The sequence below is a fragment of the Grammomys surdaster genome, unplaced genomic scaffold (genome assembly GCF_004785775.1).
Source record: "Grammomys surdaster isolate TR1022 unplaced genomic scaffold, NIH_TR_1.0 165, whole genome shotgun sequence".
Lineage (NCBI taxonomy): Eukaryota > Metazoa > Chordata > Mammalia > Rodentia > Muridae > Grammomys > Grammomys surdaster.
This window is the reverse complement of record NW_021604613.1, coordinates 9,135,948-9,146,922: the sequence shown is the minus strand read 5'-3', so window position 1 is coordinate 9,146,922 and position 10,975 is coordinate 9,135,948.

Genomic DNA, 10,975 nt, shown 5'->3' with positions numbered 1-10,975 from the left:
TCTGCCCAGTGTGTAATCCAGTTTCCTTCTTAATGTCCATGGATCAAGATGTAGAACTCTCAGCTTCTCTAGCACCATGTCTGCATGCATGGTGCCATGCTTCCCGGCACGATGATAACAAACTAAACTGCTGAAACTATAAGCCAGCCCCAATTAAATATTTTCCTTTATAAGAGTTGCTGTGGTCATGGTGTCTCTTCACAGCAATAAATCCCAAGCTAAGACAGACCCAGTCAGTAGTATTTTTATATAGCAGCACAAGTGGACCAGACAATGACAAACACATTTACAGCTCTAATATACCTCCATTTAAAGATTTTTTTGAGGGATGGTGACAGAATTCAAAAACTTAGTAAAAATGATTTCAATGTTTTAAAAAATTCATTTAGTAATTTATTTGACTTTGTTGTTTGTGGTGTGAGAGACTGAATCAAGGGTCACTCATGCTAACCAAGTGTCCCACCACTGAGCCACAGCCCCACAGTCCCAGAAGTTTCTTAATTGAATACTGGAAACCACTGCCTTGGGACATCTTTCCTGGAGTTTAGGAATCCACCGTGCAGTTCTCCTACTGATAAATACAAGTAAAATGAAACTCCTCTTGTAGTTGTTCAGTGGGAAAAATACAACCTGTCACCCCATTTTTAGGAGAGAGTTCTGCCTTTCCACTCAGGTCTAGTGTGTCAGTGCCACAGCTGCTCTGCTCTAGACTTGGGCTGAGCAGAGCATGACCCATGTGGGTCCTCACCCTATCTCTCTTGAGCTGCACACACATCTGCTGATGTGCACTAAGGGTATGATCGAATGCAGGGTGGCTTTGTCATATTTCTCTGAACTGCCTCCTAACTTACTAATAACCACCAGGTGGGCTCTCCAGGAAGCAAAAGTACAACGGAAATGGTGGGGAGGCACACTAGGAAGATGTTGGCCGAAGGGTGTGATTTTGTGATGAGGGAATTCAGGGTATCTGTATATATTTGAAAATCTGTGCATTATAAGTATGGACAGAGGGTGGGATGCTCTTGCCAGGAGACACAACCAACATTCTACTGAACTGGAAGCTCAGAGAATCCTCTGGCCACTGTGGACTTCTGATGTTCTTAAGCCAACAGGCTAAGAAGGAATAACAGTGTTAGGAAGGGTGGGTGATCTAGATTACCAAGTGGGAATTGGATTACATGTGACACAACCTGGCCAATGAGTTTTAAATTTCTATATGTAGTTATTTAAAAACCATTTATTAAAACTGAAACCAACTAATTATATATGTCTGTGCACACCGTATGCCACAGTGCATGTGTGGAGGTCAGAGGACAACTTGTAGGAGTTGGTTATCTCTATGATGTGAGTTCTGGGGATCAAACTAGGATGCTAGGCCTGGAGTTAGTACCCATTCCACAGGGCCAGGTCTCCAGCCTGTGTTTTCATTTTTAGTTGTCATGCTAATTGCATGTGTTTGTGGAACAGAATGGAACATTTCAACAGATGAATACAGCGTGTGATGATTAGGTTAGAACAACTGGTTACCCGGCACTTCAGGGATTTACCATTTCTTTGTGTCAGGGATATTTGAAATCTTGTCTTCTAGCTAGTTTGAAATATTTAATTGACTGTTGTCTGCCATACTTATCCTGCTCTGTATAGAACATTAGAACTTATTCTTTTTTCATGTCTAACAACACTATCATGCACCCTTTCCTCCCCAGAATCTAGTATTTTATTTATTTATTTATTTATTTATTTATTTATTATTATTAAAATAATGATTCAATAGGTTTTGTTCTTTTTTAAGCTTGGCCATTTTGAGGGTAATCCTTATCACATGGACTCACAGACAGAAGTTCTGATTAATGATAGAAAAACTGAAAATTAAACATACTGGCCTTAATCACCTTTGGATTTCAACAGCTCATAATTGTAGGACCCTGGTACCATTCCCTGCTTAAGTGTCCCCCAGCTATTTCTCCAGACATTGTTCCTCATAATCTGACAGTTTACATTCTTCAGGTCATCCTTAGCTGCATCCTCCCCATAAGTCCCCACGGCTGCCTGGACTCACATGAGGTTACGGGGCTTCTCTGTAGTCTCAATTTAGACTCTGACACTCGTGCAGAGCAGCTCTGTGCTTGGTCACATAATTTAGTAGTAGCCACATTGAATCTCCTCATAGCTACTAGAAGAAAAAACTCAGACCTTATGCAGGCACTCATTTAAAAATAATAGTTTAAATATATTGATTTTGTGAAAGAATAACTGATGATAGTGATATGGTGAACGTTTACAGTGATTCATGGACACTTGCTAAAATGAACATATGTTTAAACATTTTTTAAGAAAACCACAACATAACAGTGCTAAAAGCAAAATTTATTGCCTTACATGCCAAGAATATCAAGTATGTGTTGAGGCTTTACTACGTGTCTACATTTCTGTCTACATTTAGTAAGTAATTCAAAACCTCTCCAAATCTATTGTTAGAGTAAGGATTTCTGCTATGAAAAACTATTTACATAAAAGTCAACTGCCAGTATAAATAGGAAGCTATTCTGTCTTTAAAGACACTCTTGTTTTCTTTTTAAAGATTTGTTTATGTTGCTTTATATGTGTGTTTCCCCTGTATGAATGTATGTATGTTTGTGTACTTTTATGTATGTATGTATGTATGTATGTATGTATGTATCTATGTTTGTTAGTATGTATGCATGTTTGTATGTTTGTATGTATGTATGTATGTATGTACCATGTACATTCCTGATACCCACAGAGATCAGAAGAAGGCATTTATTTTTGGAACTGGAGTTACAGATAGTTGTGAGTTGTACTGTGGGTGCTAAGAATCAAACCTGGGTCCTCTGGAGGAGCTACCAGTTCTCTTATCTACTGAGCCATCCCTCTGGCCCTCTGAAGACATTCTTGATGACTGAGTCTTCTTTTGGGGAGACATACCATAGTTGTGAAAGTTATTTCATAGGTCACTTTTAATGATAGTTTAATAAAGTTAAAGTTTTTGATTAAATGCTAGAAAGTGCTCTGAAAAACCACAATTTGAACAAAGTTGACTCAAACTTTAGTTAAAAAATAAGCTTGGCTGACCAACCCAACCATCTTGCACTTACACAGCCCTCCAGGGGATACTTCAGTACCCTGACTTGTTGTCTGTCCTGACCATTTTCATTAGACTTTAATGTAGTTCAAACTACAAGAAAGGAAAGGTGAGAAGAATGGAGGGAAGAAAGGAGAGAGAAAGAGAGAGACAGAGAAAGACAGAGAGACAGAGACAGACAGAGAAAGACAGAAAGACAGAGAGAGACAGAGACAGAGAGTCAAAGACACACACAGAGAGAGACAGAGACACACAGATCTGAAAGACATACCAACAATTGAGTAGACACATTGTAGAATAAATTTACAAGTGACTGGAAGATTTAGCAATGCCTGTTGACGATGTTAAAGAGTCAATGGTTTGGGTGTTGTTTTAAAGGTATGAAAATGACTTTGTGCTTATTTTTAGAAAAGAGTCATTTCCTTTTCAAGGCCCATAGTGAATGTTTGCTGATGAAATGATAAGCTGTGTTTCATTGCTTCAGTAAAGGGATGACACGCGTAAATCATGGAAAACTAGAACTCACCATGAGCTGACAGTTGTTGGATCTAGGCCAGGGGTAAGCGGGAGTTCATTCTGCTTGTTTCCTATTTTAGAATTTGCTCTGAATTGCTGTGCCTCTCTCCCCCATTCTGTGGGCTGAACTCTGGGCTTCATGAATGCTGGACTAGCACTGTACCTACCACTGAGCTGCACCTCTGGCTAGGCTAAGTTGCTCCCTCCCTCCCTCCCTCCCTCCCTTCCTCCCTCCCTCCTTTCCTTCCTCCCTCCTTTCCTTCCTTCCTTCCTTTTTTCCTCCAATCTTCTTGTCCCCTAACTTTTATTTAATTTCTAAGGAGGATTTCATGTAGCTGAGTGCTAGGATTAAACACATGTACCACATGCCCAGTTCCCATCTAAACCTTGTATCAGCTTGGTTCTCGGACAGTGCTGAGTAGTAGTGATAGCTAGGGTTTGAAAAATGCTAAGTCAGTAAAGGGCTTCCTGGGTAGGCATGGGGACCCAAGTTGATCCCTAAGACCCCTTTTAAAAAGTTGAGTGTGTGACATTTGTAATTCCAGTGCTGGGGAGGTAGGGACAGAAGGACCCCTTGGGCACTTGGGTCAGCCAGCCTCTCCCTGTCAATCACTGACTTCCAGGCCAGTGAGAGACTCTATCTCCAAAAACACGGTGAATGTTACCTGAGAATTGATAACCCAGCTTGACCTGTGACCTATACACATACTCACACATACACATGCAAAGGAAGTATTCATAGTGCTTCCCTTAGATTTGTTTCTAACTTTAAAGAAATGTTTCTATCTTTTCATCTTATATTTTTTGTTGTGAGCCTGGCCTTTAGTGGCAGAGCTATCTCTTCAGCCCCTAATCTTTTATCTTTAACTAACCAATTTGGCTGAGCCTGGCTTTTAGTGGCAGAGCTATCTCTTCAGCCCCTAATCTTTTATCTTTAACTAACCAATTTGGCTGATCCTGGCCTTGCAGGTTTGTAACCCCAGCTATTTGAAGAACATTTTAAGTTCAAAGCCAGCCTGTGCAATTTAATGTGACTTTGTCTCACAGAAAGGAGGGGTGGGGTGGGGCTAGTGAAGGAGCTCAGCAATAAAGAATACATGCTGTGCATGAGGCCCCATGGGGGGGCGGGGAAGAGACTCTTTTCCTGTCAGTTTTGGTTAGTACTGTGCATCTTGTTAAAAAGGCTTGTCTCAATTTTTTTTGTAAGTCTAAGATATTTTTCTTTTATTTGTCAGTGGGCACTAAGTTTATCAAATTGTCTTATAACATCTGTATACCTATTGATTGTATACTTTCCTTTTGATTATTTGAACAATGCATATTACAGTATAAAAAATACTAGGTGTGATGGTTTGAGTAGGTTTGTCCCCCATAGATTCATGCGTTTCAATTCTTGGCCATAGGAAGCGGCAATGTTAGGAGGTCTGGCCTTGTTGGAGAAAGTGTGTCACTGTGGGGGCAGGCTTTGGGGGTCTTCCATGCTCAGGCTCTGCCCACTACAGAAGACAGTCTCTTCCTTGCTGTCTGCGGATCAAGATGTAGAACTCTGGGCTCCTCCAGCACCATGTCTGCCTGCATGCTGCCATGCTTCCCACCATGATGATAATGGACTGAACCTCTAAAACTGTAAGCCAGCCCCAATTAAGTGTTTGCCTTTATAAAAGTTGTCTCCGTCATGGTATTTCTTCACAGCAATAAAACCTAACTAAGACACACGGTATTAAAATCTATTTGTCTTTCAATTTTTTTCTCTTTTTTTCTGATAATGATACCTAAATGAAATTTATTGTAAAATTTTATTTATTTATTTATTTATTTATTTATTGTGAGTGTATGCTTACAGTACATATGCACATACATATGCATTTGCCAGGGTGTGTGTGTGTGTGTATGTATATGTGTATGTATGTATGTGTGTTGAGGTCAGGGAACACCTTGTGGGCATTGGTTCTTTCCTTTATCATGTGCATCTGAAGACTGAATTCAGGTCATCAGGGTTGGTGGCAGGTTCCTTTATCTACTGAGTCATGTGACTGGTTGAGTCCTTAATTTTATTCAATCACACAAAATCATCGAATTAAAATGAAACTGTTGTCACTATACAGTGGATGCTCTTGTGCCTGGACTGACATGAATTGACGTCACCTCATTGCCTACCACAGGAGAGTCTATAGGCCTCTCTTCTACCCAAGAGGAGAGAGAAGGAAGTGAAAAGATAGCACAGCTTTTTTAAAATTAAAAAGTATTTTGTTTCATTTTATGAGTGTTTGCTTGTATGTGTGTCTTTGCATCATGGGAATGCCTGGTGCTTGTGGAGATCAGAAGAGGACATCAGATCCCCTAGAACTGGAGTTAGAGATGGTTGTGAGCTCCCCTGAGGGTGCTGGAAATTGAACCCAGGTTCTCTGGAAGGGCAACTGTCTTAGGGTTTCATTACTGTGAAGAGATGCCATGACTACTGTGGGACTGCGTAAGGGTATCCTGGGTCATGGTTGAGCAGGTGCCTAGAACCCTGAGACTCTGCAGATTCTGGGTGGGATTCTGTGTGAGAACCGGCAGGAGTTTGGCGCCCCCCAGAATCCAGGATCCTGAAAAGCAGTTCCGGTCTCCATAGAATTACATAGGCCAGGCTATAGGCCTCAGGCCCTAGGGATTTACATATTAATGAAGGCCAGAGGGCAGAGCAAATTAAACATGCCTCCCCCAGATCCTCCCCCAATCCTCCCCTTTTCTCTCTCCCTATATAAGTTGGGACTGCCCTGAGTTCTGGGGGGGTACGCCTAGATCCATCTATCATCCGCCATGACAATAAGCCTTTTTGGAACCAAGGACTTCCTCGTGTTATTGGGGCCTGTCGTTGCCAAGGCCTCCAGGCCGCTGGAACCATAAGATTCCTCCCGAATGTGGGACCCGCCACAGTGGTGGAAGCCCCTCCAGGGCCACACCGCTGTGGCAGCCTTTAAATTTTCCCCACAGACCACAGCAACTCTTATAAAGGACAACATTTAATTGGGGCTGGCTTACTGGTTTAAAGGCTCAGTCTGTTATCATTACGGTGGGAAGCATGATAGCATCTAGGCAGGTAGGCATGGTGCTGGAGGAGCTGAGAGTTCTGCATCTTCATCTGAAGGCTGCTAGAACAATGGTCTTGAAGCCCACACCCACAGCGACACACTTTCTCCATCAAGCTTACACCTCCAAATATTCCCTGGGCCAAGCATATTCAAACTACCACAGCAACCAGCACTCAAAATCATACAGCCACCTCTCTATCCCTATGGTTTATTCTTTACTCCCATGCATAACAGATTTCTACATTGTTGCATGGAATTGGCATACTATGGCCTTAAGAGTTGACAATGTCATTTGACACCATGATGGCTACTGATTTGAGAGTGCTAAAGACTGTGTCCAAGGCAGGGTGTTTTTTCCTAAGACCTTGAGTAGGACATTGGCAGAACATGGCTGGCAGAGGATTGTGAAGCTCAGCAAACCCAGTGGAGGGTGAGTGTGGTGGCAAGGCGTGTGATTTCCTCCTGGCCATTTGTGAGATGTTCCTGTGTCATCCCAGAGTTAAGGAGGGATTGGAGTAGAGGTCTGGGGGTCTGGGGAACTTAGCATGGAATAGATTTGGGCTTAATTAGCATTACCTTGGGTTACCAGGGCTTGAGGAATTAGGGCTCCATAACCTACCTGGGTGCTCCAAGGGCTTACGTCAGAAGTGAGTCTGTGTGTCTATGAGAGTGTTAATGGCAGCTCATCAGTGATCTTACAGACTTCTCAATGCACTTGTGAGATTTGATTCTTCTGGGTGTCTTTTCTACTGTGAGCCACACATTGGCAACAACATACCAGAAAAATGTTAAATTTTAAACACAAAAGCACATTTTGGATTCTGTTGCTGTGCTCTTGACTTTTGGTTTTAACATTGCATCCAGCCCTTAAAGAACTAGTCAGTAAATGTTCTTTCTTTCTTGTTTCTACAAAACTGAGGGGACTTTCCAATGGGGTGGACATCGTGGTTGATATCTACTGGATGGAAAAACCCAACTGTATCTTTGTGTCTCTGAATGTCATTAACTGCTTTCCAAGCACTCACTGAAACATAGCTGGAATTGGCAGTGATCCTTCCTGCTGACTTTTGAGAGTATGCATATCCTAAGACATGTGTCACATATGTTCCTCATTCAGTTGCCACTAAGTGTTTTAAATCTTGCATGATAGGAGTTAGACACTTTCCACTTTGAAAAAGGTTCTACCCAAAACAGGAAGTTACAATGTGTCCAAAATCAAGTGAATTTGAACTTGAGAGGAGTTGGATGAGGTTCAAAGCTCTTGCGTTTAACTATCGAATTTGGCTGGTTCTAAATCAGGATGCTGATGAGCCTCCACTTTCTAATTGTTTTTCTGTGCTTGTGAGTACAAAGACAAATATTTGTGTGTATATAGACATGCACACTCTTTATGTGCTCCAGGGGTGACTGGGAAGAAGCTTTGCTTGCATGGATTTAGGGAGGGAAGACAAACAATCCTGTGGCTATAGACCTGGAAATCCAGAATGCATGACATTTAATATGCTGTAAGCACAATGTAAGTAGGTCCTGTTCTTTGTCACTTGTAAAAGTCACTAAAATAGAAGACATGTAGAACTATTTACTTTAAGGATAATTTAGCATATTGCCTTTAAAAATGATTATCTTTCCTTTCATTGGTGTGTATGTGTATTTGTGTGTGCGTGGGCGTGGGTGCCAGTGTACATGGAAAATGTGGAGGTTGATGTCAGGGTTCTTCCTTGATTGCTCTCTATCTTATATATGCATTCATGGTCTCTCATTTAGAACCACAGATTCAGCTAGTTTACCTCCTAGCTAGCCGTCTCTGGGACCTCCTGTATTCTATACTTTGCGGTGTGTTTATAGTGGGTTGACACATAGATTCTACAGCCTCATCTTTTAAAATGAGTTTTTAGGGGCTGGGAAGAGGACTCAACGGGTAGAGTACTTTCTGTACAAGCATGAGGACCAGAGTGCAAATCTGCAGTACTCACTCACAATCTAGGTGTGGTGTTACCTCTATGTAACCTCAGTAGTTGTGGGGTGGGGCAGGTAGGTGGATCTTGGGTGTTGCTGGACAGCTAGCCTGCCCCAGAATACAAGCTCCAAGATCAGAGAGAGACACGATCTTATTAAAAAAAAAAATAAAGATAGAAAAGTAATTGCAGAAGACTTCTGTTATCAGCCTCTGATCTCTACAAATGTCTGCATGGGTGAGCACTATCCCAGCTGCCATGTGCATAAACACACAATTACCATACAAAGTAATTGTCTTAAGGTTTCTATTGCTGTGATACTATGATCAACAATGACATGGGGAGGAAAGGATTTCTTTAGCTTTCATTTATAGTCCATCATGAAGGGAAATCAGGACAGGAACTCAAGAAACCAGGAGGTAAGAAGAGGCCTTTGAGAACACTGCTTACTGGATTGCTTCTCATGGCTTGCTCAGTCTACTTTCTTGTACCACTAAGGAGTGGTAGTGTTTTCCTCGAGCCCCTGCAGTGAGAACAAGCTAATAGAGACATTGTCTCAAGTAAGATCCTTTTTCCCAGATATTCTAGGTTTGTGTCAAGTTGACAAAAAGCAACCAATATATTAATGGACTTCATTATGACATTCAATATCCTAACATATTATTTAAAGGACAACTGTAGTGTGTAGTTTCTACAACCCTACTTTAAGCTCTGGGCAGAATGCGCTACCAATCTCTACCTTGGTTCTCTTGGATCTGTGGATGAAAGACACACACACACACACACACACACACACACACACACAAACACACACACACACACACACATTAGTTTATTTTTAATATGCTTTTTAGCTCAACAGCCAGGCACTTCTAAGCCTTCTGCAACTAACGTGCCCTTGCCTTCACTCCCAGCTCTAAATCTAAAACCTCTAAATCTGCCTTCAACTGAGTTGCTCAGTTACCTTTAGTCCTAATTCAACACCTCTAAATATGCCCTTAATTTAGTTGTGTTTCTAATCTTCTCCTACCTGCTACCCCAGGTCCAGTAGGGAAAGTGGCCAATGGCTATTCCACCCGAGATCTCACAGGGCTGGTAGTTCTCTCTCCATCTGAAGCCTGGCGAGTTTTTCCCCTTCTCTTGTGTCTACTTGCCTGCTGTGGGAACCTGGAAGTCCCAACCAGCCATTAGCCACTAGCATCTTTATTGATCAATCAAGAACCAACTGGGGAACAGGACCCTCAGTATTCACAGGCAATTTCCCAATCAAAGCATCAGAACTACCCCCACAACAGCTTTACAAGGAATGAAAAGAGTATTTGTTGTTTGCTATATAGAGATCTACACAACTTAGATTCTTCTCACAATTTGGTGGGGAGGGTTAGGGATGAAAAGGGAGAGCTGAAAATGTCCCAGTTTGAAAACAGCAAAATCCTGACAGCTACTGTATGGATGTTGAAACTATATGCAATGGTACTGTAACGCTTAGGGTGGATCCTAAGGGAGCCCAGTCATAAAATCTCCCTCACAGATACACTCAGAAATTGTTTCATGATGGTCCTAAATGCCATTAAATTGGCAATCAAGAGTAAACATCATATGGCCTACATATTAAGAGGACTGAAGCTGTATTATGTGACCATGTGTGTGTGGGATCACAATGACAACTTTGAAACAAGCCACAACCTGAAGAGAGGGGCAGAAAGACAAATTACCACTACTAAAAGTGGAGTGTCTAACATCAAAAACACAAATCCTGAAGCAAGGAGAACAGAATTAAGCATGTGGGGAGGAACTTTCAGGCCAGGTACTGTGCCTGGAATACAGAAAGGACAGCAAATGTTGGTTCCCCTCCACTTTCCTTTAGATATATGGAAACCATTAATTTTTTGTTGTTGTTTTTATGAAGCCCTTTAATTTTGCAGAAAAAAGTAGAAACTTCATTTCAATTTCATGTGAAATGGAACTCAAATTCTGTTTAATATACTAAGTTCTTGGTTGAGATATATTTGTTCTTCATTGCACAGTAAGATCTATTTGATATTACTTATCCCATCCTTGCAATCCTTCAGAATATTATGAATATCTCATATCCACCTCTGTCTGTTCTGGGTTCCAGAATTTCAGGATTTAGAACAGCTGGACCAGTGAGTCCATGGGTAGTGGTCACAGAAACAGGCTTCATTCTTGTCAATCAGTATGGTTAGCAAAATGAAACACAAGGTGAGATGTCTGGCTATGCTTCCACAATCTCCAGGCCCTGAAATAGAATGGTCTGATAGACAAGTAATGAGAGTTATAGACTCATATGATTATAGAAAGCACTT